Source organism: Narcine bancroftii, chromosome 12 (genome assembly GCF_036971445.1).
Source record: "Narcine bancroftii isolate sNarBan1 chromosome 12, sNarBan1.hap1, whole genome shotgun sequence".
Lineage (NCBI taxonomy): Eukaryota > Metazoa > Chordata > Chondrichthyes > Torpediniformes > Narcinidae > Narcine > Narcine bancroftii.
Genome location: NC_091480.1, coordinates 46,053,823 through 46,060,058, shown reverse-complemented (window position 1 = coordinate 46,060,058; position 6,236 = coordinate 46,053,823). Strand labels below are relative to the sequence as shown.

Below are 6,236 nucleotides of genomic sequence, written 5' to 3'. Positions count from 1 at the left end.
AAGAAAATTTTGGCACAGCCTATCTCTTATGGCTAATAAAACTGTATTGAAATGTTTTCATATAATACAAGTACGATCAGTTGCTTGTTTAATCAACTCACCAGTTAACAGAAACAATTAGTGAAGAGATTATTTTCAATATAATTATTACTTACTATATTATTTTAAGTCACTAACCTTTTGTGCACACATTAATTTCCTTTGTGCGCTGGTAGTAAAATGTACGCGTGTGCACATGAGCACAGCTTAGAGGGAGCAGCAATGGGTGTGGAGAGGAGTGGACGACGAAGTTACAAAGGGAGTGCTCCCTGCAGAAGGAGACAGGAAGAGCGGGACAATGTGTTTGGTGGTGGGATTACGTAATACGTGGAAGAAATGGCGGAGATTACTATGAGGGGTGGTGGGTGAGGATAAGTGGAATCCTGACCTTGTTATGCATGGCAATGGAGAGGGCAAGGATAGAAAATGGAGGATATGTGGGTGAGGACCAAGTTGAAGAAGGAGGACAAATCTGATAATCTGGAATGAAAGCCCTCATCCTGGGAGCAGATGTGATGGAAAAGTGGTATTGAGAGAATGGAATGGAGTCCTTACAGTGGACCGGGTGGGAAGAGGTGTAGTAACAGTAGCTGTGGGAGTTGCTGGGTTTAGTAGAATATATCTGTTGAGAGTTTTGTAAAGATGACACGGTTGAGGTCAAGGAACTGGAAATTGTTGAAGTGATGGAGGGCATGGTGGATAAATTCCAGGATCTTGAGGGAGGATCATGTACAAATTGCAGGAGCCCTGGCAGATATGTTTAAAATATTCACAGCTAGTGAGGTCACACAGGGTGGTATTGTTCCCCTCAGCAGTGTGAATACAGGGAGAGATGGTGTGTCCCAGTATGGGCAGCATGATCCAAGGCCTCTGCACTATCTGAAGAGGGGTTTGGGGGTTATGGTTGATCAGGTAAGAGACAGTGAGATGTCAATCAGAACCCCTCCAGCATGTTTTAATTGTTCATTAACCCTCCGTCACCCAACTCCTCCCCTCTATCTATATTGATCCTCTCTGATCAATATCTCCCTCTTACTGATGCCACCCTTCGCCCTCTACTAAAAGTTTGACTAATCTCAAATGAAGAAGCAATTTTAATACATTTTTTAAAAATTCTGCATTGTTTACTGCCATGTGTGATCAAGCTGTGGAGTTCCTAATGTTACTTTCAAGCCACTTGCAAGCATCTTGCATTCATTTTACAGATGTTTGGAAGTGTAGTTACTGTTATAACTCAGGAACTACAGCTAATTTGAGCACATTCTCTCACAGACAACCATTTAACCATGTGCTTGTGTTGTACACTGAGGAATGATTAAGGAATAAACACTGGGGATAATGGCTCCAATCTTAGACCATACAATATCCACTATCTACTGCCACATTTCTTGTGTTATCTGTGAGTATTGGTTTCTGAAAATTATGACCAAATATGTACCCATGAGCAACTGTCATCTCAAGTCCCTTCAAATATTGGTCTTTCTGACTGAAAAGTTGTTCAAACCAACGATATGTTCTTGGGTCCAATCCTTTGAAGACCATCCTGATACATCTACTGTTAAGCCAGCCATTTTCAAACTGGTGTGAATGTCACTGGGAACACAGGCTCACATATGTTCTGAAATATCTTGGAAAAAGCTTTCATGAGAAATAACTCCTCTGATTTATGAATGCAAATCAAACCTTTCCTAAGCATATCGGAATTCCAGAAATGTCTTGCAAGCAGACCCTAGAAATCTATTCCAATTATTTGCAGAAGACAGGCAGTCATTCTCACAGTCAAGCACTTTTGGAATATTGAAAAATATGAATGGACATGGCTCCATTAATGATGGAATACATTAATAACATCGTCAGCTCACCAGAAACATTACTTTTGCTCCGAAATTAGGAGCTGAATGTGTGAGTGGAGATCCCTTTAACTTGTTGCCAGCTTTTAAAATCTTTTTTATTTGGTTCCAACAAGCATGCCCATTTACTTGTTTCAACAGTACATCACAATGAAAATTCACATAAATTTATGACTCTGCAATGTCCCTTTTTAAATACATAAACACAAAATCCAACTTCTTTTCCTACTTCTTATGATCTTGTGAATTACCCTCTTTTAAACGTTTTCCTACACATGATCTTTGATATTTATTCAACATTAAAATTTGTACTGAATGCAGTCAAACCATAACGTGTTTAAAATGTACCTGTGTATTTTAATGTATAAGTTGTTACAAAAGAAAGCTTGAAAAATAGGGATAGATAAATCAAGACAAAGATGGGAAGAAAATTTGAATAAACTTCAGCAACTGTGACACAATGTGAAGTGATCAGACACGGTCAAGTCGAAGTTCAGTTAAAGTAATTTTTTTCAAACAGTCACCTGCAGCTTTGGAAAACCCTGCGTGTTCCAAATGATGTCATCGCATTATGATGCCATGATGTCACTCGGAACCTCCTGAGCTGGTTCGATTAAGCCTCCAGTGGCCGCAACATGCACCTCCCCAGAACCGGTGATAGGAGCTAAACCTCTGGTGTCATTACTGTCCATCGCTCTTGGGTGGGTGTCTGGACCTTCGCATCGAGGGTCGTGGCAAGGGCCAATCAAGGTCAAGATGAGTGGGCTTTAGTCAGTCAATTGTAAGTGTGTCTGGATGACCCCCCAATGTCCAGTACACAAGTTGTATGATTGTTTCATTGCACTCTGTAGGGGACCTCATATGGCCTTTGTAAGGGTGGCCCATGTACACCTCTACGCACAAACACAAACTCACAGTCCCGGAGATCTGGAATGGAAAGTCTGGAGTTGTGGCTGCTACAGACTCACAAATTCTTCTTGTGCCTTTGAAGAGACGACCATCCACATGAGCTGTGGTCACAACACTCCTGATGCTTTTGTAGGCAAGACTCGAACTGAACATCCACCACAAAGCTTCAAAGACCCTGGCACTGGTCTCTCCAAGTAATTTCACTGCTAGTCACACTTAAAATGAAGCGATCTCTCCAAGTGACCTCCACTGTTAGACACAATCAAAATGAAGCACTTTGCTTTCAAAAGACCCTCCTGGCACAGGTCAATCCACTGAAAAGGTCCAGTCATTCATAGAGCATGCTTTGTTCTGAATTCCACAAAAATGACTGTTCACAAGATCTCCTTCAAAAAGTTGTTTTCTCTCCAGCGGTCAGAATGGTTCTCCCTTGAAAAATCCCATTGTCTTTGCAAATGTACCAAATTCTCGAACAGTCTGTGACAAACTTTCCCTCAGTTTTAACAATGTACTGAATTGTCGCTGGGCAGTGACTTGTGTCGTGCATGTGAAATGTTAAATATCAACTGTGACCATTCAGTCCCTCCTATCTATGCTGTTCCTGACAGTGATAATCCCATTTTACTAAAATGGGAGTTCGAACTAGTAGATATAGTCACTGCCCATTGTTTGAAACTATAATCCTTGCTAATGAGATTTCCAAATGACAGACATCTTCCCGTGGAGAGGAGAGCTAATGATAAGTTAAGGTGTGAGTATAAAATATAATATTTGTACATAATGCTTTATGGGTGGAGATTAAAAATGAAAAAGGGATCTTCACATTATTTTGGCTGTATTAGAGATTATCACCTTAAGGGCATACATGCTTTACTCCTGCTGCTATTTCCTTTGGAAATCTTTATTCAGTTAAAGAAGCTAAATTAAAAAAAAGAGATAGCTGTATCTCCATACAGTTAGAAATATAAGCAATTCAAAAGAACACATCAATGCACATTTTAATAACAGTTGTCTTAAAACTGATGTCTGTGAGATTTAGTTGGGGTCAGTCAATGAAGTCCAGAAAGTGTCCAGGTTTGTAATTATTTATTTTATTCCATTGCTTGTCAAATCAAGTTCGAGATCAAGTTTATTATCATTCGATTGCACAAGTACAACCTGACAAAACTGCATTCTCCAGACCTCAATGCAAAGCACACAGACATGCAACCGGACACCACACACTTATAGACAAACAATGCAATCGCGGGATAACTGCACATATATTTAAAAATAAATAAATAAATATTAGTCTCCAATGGTTAGTCTGAGCAGTCCCTTTAGTCTTTCAAAATTCTCACTGCCAGTGAGAAGAAGCTGTTTCTCAGCCTGGTGGCACTGGCACTGATACTTCTGTATCTCCTTTCCAATGGGAGTCATTGTGCGATGCTGTGTGCGAGGTGGTAGAGGTCCTTAATGATTTTTGTGCTCTTCAGACAACAACTCAGATAGATCAAGTCAATGGTGGGGGAAGGAGACCAAATTTACCAACATTTTGTTTTCTGAGTAGGTGCACATGTGAAAGGCAACAATATCAGTGCCAATTGCAGGAGAATACTGGAAAACAAGGAGTCTGCAGAAGTTAGAGATGCTGTTGGACATGGCTGGCTAACTTGACCCTTATATATATTTGTAAACCTGGGCAGCTTAAGCCAAATGAATGAACACCCTGTCGATGACTAAAAGAATTTTCAATATTTTAAATGTGATCATCTCTTACACTTTGAACTCGAGCTTAGAGGCCAAGCCTGCTTGCTCGTCAGCAAGCTTCAAACCCCAGGCCTCTGCATCTCCACCTGGAACTGGAAGTCCATAGTCAGTGTGGATTGGTAACAATGTCTCCTCTTCACTGACAATTAACACAGCCGCATCTCAAGGTTGCGAGCTGAGCCCACTGCTCTTCTCTCTCTAAACCCATGACTGTGTGGCTAAACTCAATTAAAATTCTACAAATTTGCCTTTGACACCAGTTGTTGGCAGAAACAAACACAGCAATATCTGTGGAAAGAAATGACATAGATCAGACAATCGAGAGGTGTCACAGCAACTACCTTGCACTCAATGTTAGCAAAACTAAGGTACTGATTGTGGACTTCAGGAAGGGGAAACCAGGCAAAGACAAATCCGTTCTCATGGAGGGGGTTAGCTGTGGTGAGGGTAAAGAACTTCAAATTCCTGTGTGTCAACATCTCTGAAGATTTATCCTGGGGCCATCATGTCAATACAATCATAAAGTGGGCTCACTAGCGGCTATATTTTTAGTAGCTTGCAAAAGACTCTTGCAAATTTCTACAGTTGTACCATGGAAAGCATTCTGACTGGTTGCATATCTGTCGTATGAAGGTGCCAATATCGAGGACTGGTAAAGGCTACAGAGGGTTATGAACTCGGCATTATGGGCATTAGTCTTCACTCCATTAAGGACATCAAGAAAGGAGTCTCCATCATCAAGGACTCCCACCACCCAGGCCATGCCCTCTTCTCACTACTACCATGAGGAAGGTGGTACAGGAACCTGAAGATTAATACCTGAAGTTACAAAAACAGCTTCTTCCCCTCTGCCATCAGATTTCTGAATGGACAATTCAGTCCTCTTTTGCACTAATTTATTTATTTTAAAATAGTATACTTACAGAAAAATTATTTATAGCAAATTTTGCACCTGTAATGTACAATACCGCTGTCACAAAACAACAAATTTCATGACACGTTCATGACAATAAAGCTGATTCTGCTTCTGAAATTCATGACCAATGCCTATCCCTGCCAACTGCAGCTGTTTTCCATTTCGTCATTTATATTAAAAAAAACCATATTTTACTGCACTCTCTTCTTTGGTTTCATTAATTTTCATATCTCTAATCTGTCTCAACCCCAGAGCAAGACCAAGCTCAATCACAGGAAAAGAAACACCTTCAGACACCTTCATCAGCATTGATGACCAATCGCACCTCACAACAAAATGATGCATGAGAAGTTAAATGTATTATTTTATAAAAAATAAGTTTGAAACAGTGGGGCAAGCTACCAAATAACATTGATTCTGTGAAAAACAGCACAATTGTCATCTGAAATACATTGGTTCATGATCACATTCAGTTGCTGATATTTATCACTCTGAAACAAGGCTTCTTCTGCAACATTGGCCATAACTTGCCTCTGCTCTAATCATTGCTCCTCTACACCACCCCAGTTCTGCTTACTTGTGTGAGAACAAATCTGACCTTCGCAAATCAGGCAAATTTTATTTTGAGATTGATCATAACTGCACCTAACCCAAGCTATGTGCAGGTAGTCATTACTGGATTAAATAAACATATTGTTATTATTCAAGCAATGCTATGTTCAACAAATATATTTTCATTATCATTAGACATCTGTGATGACAGTGGCAATATT

General features: G+C 40.1%; 1 long non-coding RNA gene across 1 annotated transcript in view; it reads left to right on the top strand.

The window, feature by feature from the left end:
- Window positions 1–856: 856 nt before the first annotated feature.
- Window positions 857–6,236, top strand: part of LOC138746473 (uncharacterized) — a 48,103-nt gene continuing 42,723 nt past the window's right edge. Inside the window, exon 1 of the long non-coding RNA XR_011346980.1 lies at window positions 857–951. This is a non-coding gene — a long non-coding RNA (uncharacterized lncRNA). The remainder of the gene's footprint in view (window positions 952–6,236) is intronic.